The following is a 9431-nucleotide window of genomic DNA, read 5'->3' on the forward strand; positions in this document are numbered from 1 at the left end:
GTAAGAGGTGTGGAGACATGAAACAGGCTGACCCCACAACCACATGTGGCAGTTGAGCATCCAGAGGGATAGCTCAGCTGCAGAGGTTCCCCTGAATATCGAGGGGGTCTCCGCCCAGCGTCAGGCTCCCCAGCCCAGAACACCAGTGAAAATATCTGGGAATTCCATCTGTCTGGGTGAGACAGAGGCTGTTGGAGACCCAGGAGTACCTTTAAAGGGCACGCACACAATCTCTCACTTGCAGGCGCTCACCGTGGGCTCCATGGATGTGTAAACTAAAAGAAAAGAAGATGTAGGCAGTTAGACAGACATGAGCAGAGCAAGGATGATGGGACAGGTAAAGAAGGTCAGCAGGGTGGAAAGCCCTGGGTGCCTAGCGAGGGACAATTGTAGGGTGGAACCTTGCCCTCAGGGCGACCTTTCCTCCCCTAGCATATCACTGATCACGAGGTTTGGACCCTCTGACCTTTCTTCCCTAGAGATAACATCTAGGCTTCAGTTGTATTTCAGCTCCAGGCCCAGAAAAAAGCAGCAAAACCAGACAGGCAAGCCAGGACTGACCTCAGAACCAGCTGCATTGGATAATGACCCCCTGCCCTGGCACCAACCAATCAATGGAGACCTAGAACCTGGAAAGGACACATCTGGGAAGCTGCTGAATATTCTATTAAGATCTTCCCTTGGGCCCTCCCCTAAAATCTCCGCCCTTAGGACCCTTAGGACCCTTAGGACCGAGGACCAACTTGCTTTCCCTTCCCTCTCCTCACCTCCCCCCCCCAAGGCATGTCACCTTTACTGTCCACATTACTTAACTCCAAGGGCCCTTCCTTTGCCTCTATAACTTGTTTCCTAAGCCCATTTCTTCTATAAATTATTTCTTCAACCTCTGTGATTTTCCAAATAAATGTTCTCTTCTAGTTTGAGTCTTGGCTCTGAATTCTTTCCTAGCCAGAACTCAAGTACTGAGGTTGCTGAACCCAGGTCCAGTTGGACCCCACAGGCCTAACACCTGGTGCCTACAACAGATGGACAGCAGCTCAAGGGGTGCCAGAGAAAAACAGGGAGAAACTGTGTTGTGTGGATTCAGGGTGAGGGCAAGAGGGCTGGGAGGCTGCCATTATCCCTGTGTTGGGTGCCATCTTTCCTGTGTTGAGCCAGCCTCCCACACACAGCCAAATATGAATCTGCATTAGCTGGTGAGCTCCACTACTTCCCGTCCTTACAAATCCCTGAGACCCTGCCCCACCCAACCAGCTCATTGCCCGAGGCTCTTTTGGTGGCAGCCAGCCTGGGCCTATTGCAGTTTTATAAAACTCTCAAGAAATTCCCCTCAAGCTCAGGGGTTGCCAGGGACATACGAGGAGAAACTGAGTTGTGTGGCTTCAGGGTGAGGGCCGCCACAGCTGATGGGCACCATCTTTCCTGTGTTAAGCCACCCCTCACACAACCAAATCTGAATCAGCATTATCCTTGGTGAACTTTACTAGCTCCACCTGACAACTCCCTGAGACCCTGCTCTACTACAAAGGTTCCCAGGTTCCAGGTGAGTGGTAGCTACCCTTGGTTACCCTGAGACTTTTGCTGAGTGGCCTCAGGCTCAGCACTGGTGCCAAATCGGAATCTGCATTAACCTGGTGAACACTACTCACCTCACCGTGGTGATTCCCTGAGACCACACCTCAACCAACTCATGTAACGCTCAAGACTCAGTGGTTGAACCTTATAGGCAGCCAGCAGATGGTGGTAGATCTGGGAGTGTCTTGTTTCTTTCACTGACCTGCTCCAGGCCCAGTACTGGTAGCAACCAGCTTCATTCACCATGTGGCCTCTCCCACATGCATCCAGGTCCAGCTCAGGCCGCTACCAAACATGGATCACTTTTAGCTCTCCCTCTCTTTTTTTAATCCTCACCGAAGGATATTTTCCCATTTATTTTTAGAGTGGAAGAGAGAGGGAAAAAACAGAGAGAAATATTGATGTAAGAGAAACATGTGCCCTTGGCCAGAATTGAACCTGGGACCCTTTCGTCCACAGGCCAATGCTCTATCCACTGAGCCAAATCAGCTAGGGCTCACTTTTAGCTCTAGACAGGTAGTATCAGGCCAGTCACAGGCAGAGTCTGACATTGGCCTGCTATGGTAGCTGGCTTTATTTTTTATTTATTCTTTTTGTTATTTATTATTTTTCAATATATTTTTATTGATTTCAGAGAGGAAGGGAGAGGGAGAGAGAGAGATAGAAACATCAATGATGAGGGAAAAATCATTGATCAGCTGCCTCCTGCATGCCCCCAACTGGGATTGAGCCCAACAACCCCGGAATGTGCCCTTGACCAGAATCGGACCTGGGACCCTTCAGTCCGCAGGCTGACGCTCTATCCACTGAGCCAAACCAGCTAGGGCTGGTAGCTGGCTTTAGATCACAAAAGAGCACCACCTGGTTAGCTCCACATGTGGCACACCGAAGAGGTGCCACCAATCCTCCTGAGGTGAATCTGGCTCCATGGGGTCAGTTCTCGCACAGTAGCTTGTAAGCTGTGGTCATGGTCGATCTTCACAGCCAGACAAACTGAGGGTCCCTCCAATCAAGGCTCAACTACACAACTCAAACAAGGGACACCCCTGGAGCACTTGGCTCAGGTGACCAAGGAGGCTGTGCCACTGGGCTTCATAGGATACCTTCTAACATAAGGCCACCCTGCCAAGACTGGGAGACGTAGCGGATTTACCTAATACATATAAATAAAAAAAGAGACAGCAAAAATGAGGAGACAAAGAAACATGTGTCAAATGAAAGAACAGGAGAAATCTGATGAAAATGAAATGGAAGCAAGCAGTCTACCAGATACAGAAATCAAACCAATAGTTATAAGAATGCACAATAAACTTGAAGAAGAATAAATAAATTCAGTGAGAAATTCAATAAATAAATAGTAAGTATAAAAAAGATAGAACATGGGTAATAGCTCTTCCCCCCCCCCCCCAAAAAAAATAGAGCCTGGCCAGCATGGTTCAGTGGTTGAACGTCAACCTATGAACCAGGAGGATTCTATTCTCAGTCAGGGCACATGCCTAGGTTTTGGGCTCAATCCCCAGTGTGGGGCATGCAGAAGGCAGCTGATCAATTATTCTCTCTCATCATTGATGTTTCTATCTCTCTGTTCCTCTTCCTTCTCTGAAGTCAATAAAAATATATTTTTTTAAAATAGAAAACTAAAAAGAACCAGTCAGAAGTGAAGACTACAATAACTGAAATGAAGTATACATGACATGGAATCAACAGCAGAATGAATGAAGCAGAGGATTGAATCAGTGATTTGGAAGATGAGATAGTAGAAAACACCCAAGCATAAGAACAAAAAGAAAAAAGAACTTAAAAAATGAATATAATTTGATACTTCTGGAACATCAAGCATAACAACTTCTGTACCATACGGATACCAGAAGGAGAAGAGTAACAGCAAGGCACTGAAACCCCATTTGAAAAAAAACAATGACTGAAAACTTCCCTAATCTGGTGAAGGAAATAGACATACAAGTCCAGGAAACACAGAGATACCCAAACAAGATGAACCCAAGGAAGACCACCAGGACACAACATAATTAAAATAGCAAGGGTTAAAGACAGTGAGAATCTTTGAAAGGGCAAGAGAAAGGCAGATAGTTACTTGCGAAAGAGCTCCCATAAGACTATCCCTGGAGCTCACATTCACAGGGGAGACACTGACAATGAGCGAGGTAAAAAGCAAACTAGTTAGGAAGAAAACTAACGCAGAAGAGAAGGATGAGTAGCATGGGGGGACTTTGAGGTGCCCAGGCAGGGCTGCACTGAAGAGAGTGAGGGGCAGGCTGGGGGCTGTGGGAGGTCAGCAGGTGCAAAGGTTCTGAGGTAGAGACCAGTGGGGCTGGAGCAGGTGGGTGAGGGGGAGGATGGTAGGATAGGAGGTGAGGAGCTCCCAGGGCAGATAGTACAGGGCCTCCGGGGTCACGGTGAGGATGTTGGCTTTACCCTGAGAGAGGAGAGGGCCCGGGGAGGGATTTTGACAGAGGGGAGATGTGACCTGACAGGTGTGAACAGGACCTGTCTGGTTGCCGTGAGAGTCAGTAGGAGCAGATGGAGCAGAGCCATTGAGAGGGGACTGCAACCTGCTGAGCAAGAGACATGAGATCTGGCCAGGCCAGTGGCAGTGGGATAAAAAGAGATGGGCTTTGGGTAGGTTCTGAGGGTGACACTGTGCCCTGCTGATGGGTCAGATGAGATGGAGGGGGCCACGGGTACTGTTTTTGTTATCCCCAGCTTTCAGAAGGAAACACTGAGTTATGTGCAAGTAGCTTAAAGTCCTTAAAGTTAGTACGTGGAAAAAAATTGTATTTTTACATAAAATCTACCATGTGAAAATGCTGCCATGTGGCGCACACCGGCTGACCTATGCAGGGGTGCACTCCGAAGCACAGCCTGGTCTTGGGGCAAAGGCAGGTGGGCAGCCTTGAGAATGGACCCAGGATGCTGATCTGTGCCCAACCCCGCTGGGCTGCTAGAGGAGACCAGGCTGAGCATCCCCAGGCCAGGGGGCAGTTGTGTGCTTGGTAAGGGAGGGCAAGGGACCTGTCCAAGGCCCCACAGCTGGATGTAAATGCTGGTCATGCGAAAAGACTGGGCAGGATTGGGGATCCAGGGGTACACAGTGGTGGATAGGGGCCCCTGGATGTCTGTGCAAGTGCACCCAGGACCAGGGCATGGTCCAAACTGGCCCGCACTCGAGAGACACAGCTCACTGATTCTGCCCGTGAGCACTCCATGAGTCACAAGCAGGAGCCCGCTCCAACAGGCTTCAACAACAAAGGGAGTTTACTGCTTCATGGAATGAGGGATCTGGCTTCAGGCGTAGCTGGGTCTAGTGCTCAGCTGATGCCTCGGGAATTTGTCTCCTATCGCCCCATCTATCTTCCTCAGTGTAGACATCATTCCTTTGTGGTATAAACTTCAGTCTCTTCATGGTGACAAGATGGCCAGAGCAGATTCAGGTTGACACCCACCAACTCAATAACCCTAGCGGGAAGACAGGGCCTGCTGCTGCCGGCTCCAGCAAAAGAACCCAGTGATGCACACTGGGAGTGGCGGAGCAGGTCAGGAGGAACCTGCTGACCCAGGGTTCTGGAGGGTGATGGTCTGGAGCCAGAGAGACCTGGGCTTCCGGACCTGTAGAGGGGCTGTCCCCTGCCTGAGCCTCCGCCCGCCTACGAAGTGGGCCAATCATAATGATGCAGAGTAAGGATGATGAGATGCAGAAGGTATCCTGGGCTGCTGGCAACATCTGGGAAAGGTGTAGGCCCTGGGCCCTTTCAGGCCTGGTGTCCAGTCCCCACCCGCCTCCTACTCCCGGTGACCTCTTGTGAGTCTTTGAGGCGTCCTGAGACTGCAGCCTTGAAGCCCCACCGGGGCGAGAGCAGGAAGCGGGGCTGGGTGTGGGGCTTCGGGTCCTCCGCGATGATGAACCTCACTCCTGTCGCTGGTGCCCAGCTCCCAAGAGCTCCTGATTAAACGCTTTCCTGTGCACCCATCAGCCCCAAGCCAGGCCTTGGCCCCCAGTGCCCTAACGACTGCCACCGGGCTGTGTGACGCGATAGAGAGCATGTGGCACACCCTGAGTCAGGTCTGTCACCTGTAAGTGAGGTCCCCACCACCCCATCCTTACTCTGTAACACTTGCAATGTCCCTGCCCGGGACCATTCTTCTTGGCCGGGTAGCCACCCTGTTAGGAGCAAGCTGTGCCTGGAACAATGAGCAGGCGACAGACCTGTGGAGAGGGTGTCAGGCAGGGGCACAGCATGAGAAGGGTGTGATGGTGGGAAGAGTCTGGCATTTGAGGGGCCCTCAGAAGCTTGTTTGGGGCTGTCTGTGGCTGAGGTGGGACTGGGGGTGGGCAGAGGCTGGGGGCGAGGTGGGGCTCCAGTCTGTGGAAAGTCTTGCCAGGTGGCCTCAGGCTTGGCCTCCCCTCCCCAGCATGGTGGACAGCAGCTGCCCAGACACTTGGCGAGGGCCTAGTCCTGTTCAGAACCAGCAGCCTCAGTGTTTCCACCCGAGATGTGGGCACCCCCAGGACTGGGCCTCCTCCACCCTCTTCCGGCCACTGGAGATGCTTGTCTGTTTTATCAGGGGCAAGCGGTGACTCTGACAACTGTCTCTCCTTATCAGCAGCCCACCAGCTGTCCGTGGGGTGGGAGCGGCTCCGGCCGGCCAGTGCGTCCACACGCACCCAGACTCCCAGTTCCCAGGGCCAGGCCAGGCCACCCTCAGGTCTCCCTGTGCTGGGAGTGCGGGGGCGGAGGACCAAGCCTCCCTCCTCCTTCGCTTCCCTTCTGTGAGGGAAGCCCCCAAAGATGCCCCTTAGGACAGGCCTTCCACCCACTCCTGTGCCAGGGGCAGCAGTGCTGGGGGACGGGGCAGACACCTGTGAGTCCCGCTCCTGTCTGAGCACCACTGTCCTGGGTTCCCCCTCCCACTCTGGCCATCAGGAGCCATCTGTGAGGGGAGCCCTCGGCCCAGAGAGAGGAGGGTCTGGTCTAAGATCCCACCAGGAGGCAGAAGGAGCAGCGAGAGAGCGAAGGCCAGGGAACGTGGGGTCGCCTCAGGGGCAGGGCAGGTGGTGGGTCTTGATTAGCTTGGGCTAATCAGGGGAGCTGGGCTTCTGTGGAGGCCCCGGCCTGGATGGAGGTGCACTTCCTTCCCCCGCTGACCACTGAGAACCAGTGAGGTTGGGGCTATCGCCCGCCGATCACCCGGCGTCACATCTGATTAGGAAGCAAATGGATTCATCTCACACCACACCCATTACACAACAGTCCTGCCAGGTGCCCACCACATCCCCTGCCACCCCGAGGGGCCAACCCCCTTCTACCAAACCCTGCCTGCCCTGCTCTGCCTGCCCCTGCTCTGGCCTGGCACATCCTTCATGCAACGTCTACCACCCCAGGCACCTCAGAGCACACCCTGGCTCCCCCAGCCCCCTCCTCTGTCTTCCTTCTGGGCTCACTGGTGCTGCCTGAGTCTCAGTTTGAGCTCCCCCCGCCCCCCGACTTGTCTCGGGCCCTTTCCCTTCTCTTTTTATTCCTTCCTTGTCCCACACGTCCCTTGGCCTTGTATGAAAGTGCCATGGCCCCTCTCGGTCTCCAGCTGGACTGCTCTCCGAAGGCCCCGAGGGGTAGCTCAGGGGTCCCACATGGGGTTGTCAAGGTGTCCTGCCCAGTCCCGCCCTGCTGCTGGGCTCCATCTGTGGGCCTGCAGGCTGACCAAGCACCCTGACCCCTCCCGCCTGCTCCCCCACCTGCCCCGGTAGTGCCATGGCCAGTGATTTTACCTCCAGCTCATTCCCAATCTGCCCCTCCTCCCTCTCTTCACTGAGCCCACACCTCACACCTCCCCTCCCCCCTGGCCAACTGCCTCATGCTTCTTCCCACTGGCCTGCCCTCCCCACAGCCTCCCACACGAATGTGAGCAGGTCCCTGGTGATAGTGGTGAAGGAGGAGGTGGTGGTCTCAGGTGCTGGTAAGCTTAGCCATGGTGATGGTGACAGCACAGGGACAGGGTGAGGGACTGGCTTGGGTGCTGAACCAGAAGGGCAAGATGAGGGGCCAGGATACTGGCTTCCGTGGCCTGGTCTGAGCCTCACCTCTGGACCCTTGGGAAATTTGGGCTCCCAAGGCTTCTCATAGCTTCAAGGGAAGGTGTGGTTCTTGCACCCCACCTGGTCTGCCCCCACCTTTTATATCCCCAGCCAAAAGCCTCCCAGTCCCTCCCACCCACTAGAAGGAACTTAAGAGATCAGAGTGGGAGGGGCCTGGCACAGCTGCAGGATGGGCCAGGGGATGGAGGTGCAGGTGCAGGTGGAAAAGGCAAGGAGAGAGTGCAGTGGACTCCACAGGTGCCTTTGCACGTCTCAGGCCACAGACTTGTGCCCCCAGCTCCACCTCCAACCTGCCCCACTGTGGTTTGCTGCCCAGGGCCCGGCCCTGGCCTCGGGGGCTGGCAGGTGGGACAAGTGAATGGACTGTGGTTGGAGCCAGGCTCACCATGAAGGACAAGAGAAAAATCGATGTCGGGGGAGAGGCAGAGGCTGGAAGGAGGAATGGAAGGAGGGTGTGTTGGAAGGTAGAGTGCACAGGCCTCACCACAGGCCCAGATGGCCCCTTGGTCAGCCCAGCGAGCACGGCTGTGACAGAGGTGACACAGGTGCCCTCACTGGTCACCCGCCTCCACAGGGGGCCTCAGTGAGGAGGGAGCAGGAGCTCTGGCCCATGGGAGTGAGGTGGCAGTTAGCAGCCCGAGGCCTGCCTGCCCAGGTGGTGATCTGTGGGAAGCCCAGAGGCTGAGGGCTGAGTCAGTGGGGTGTCCCTCAGGGGTGAGACAGGTGGCTGAAACTGGCCCCCTATCCCAGCCTTCTCAGGTTGGCCTGGGCTTCTGGCTGGCCTTTATCTGGAGCTGCAGCTATGGCCGCAGGAAGTGGCCGTTTCTCTGTGCTGTGCTGCCTCCCCACCAGACCCAGTGATAACCTGGAGGGCGTGCGGGGATTGAGCAACACCTTGTGGTGGGGCACACGGGAGACTCCAGGCACATGAGCTCGGACCTGCTGGCCTGGGCAGCGTGGGGTGGGGTGGGTGTAGCCCATCCCTGACAGGAGCACTGCCCCAGAGGACAAGCCTGGGCACAGGGTTGCAGGCCACTTCGCAGGACTGTGGGGGGATGGCCTCCAGGCAGCTGGTGCCCAGCCACATCAGTGAGCACTGGGCTGTGCCCTAGGCCCACTCAGGAGGCACTGATAAATGTGGAGTCATCAGTTTTGGGCCTCTTCCCCAACCCAGCCCGACTCCCATGTTCCAATCCTGCGCTGAACCCCAAACTTCCCAGATGTCCCCTTCCTCCTCCACGGCCTTGGCCTGAATGGCGCCCTTCCCCAGGCTCGTTCAGCCCATCAACCGATCCTGGTGGTCGCCTCCAAACCCCGTCTCTGCCTCTGGTGGGGAGGCAGTGTTGAGTGTCTAGAGCTAGCGGAAGTTGGGGGCCAGAGGGTCTCTTGAAACCCTGACTGACAGTCTCCCCACCTGTGCCCTCAGGACTATAACAGCTTCGAGGCTCCGCCTGCCCAGCCTGCTGCCACAGCTCCTCTGCTACTGGCTCAGTAGCAGCACAGGCTCCCACGGCAGAGCCCTCCAAGCCCAGAGCTGGGGTCAGCCACCCCCAGGGAGCACACAGCGTGCCCCCACCTGCTGTGCTGCCTCCCAGTGCTGGCTGAACTGGGCCAATTAGCTGAGCTCCGTTATCAGCCAGGCAGCAACTGCTCTTTGTGATCAGAGCCACCTGTGTGGAGGCTCCTGCAGGCCCAGCAGGAGCTGGGGGAGACGGGAGAGCCATGGCTGCATCTCTCCTGCAGGTCA

The sequence above is a fragment of the Myotis davidii genome, unplaced genomic scaffold, assembly GCF_000327345.1.
Source record: "Myotis davidii unplaced genomic scaffold, ASM32734v1 scaffold78, whole genome shotgun sequence".
In the NCBI taxonomy this organism is placed as follows: Eukaryota; Metazoa; Chordata; class Mammalia; order Chiroptera; family Vespertilionidae; genus Myotis; species Myotis davidii.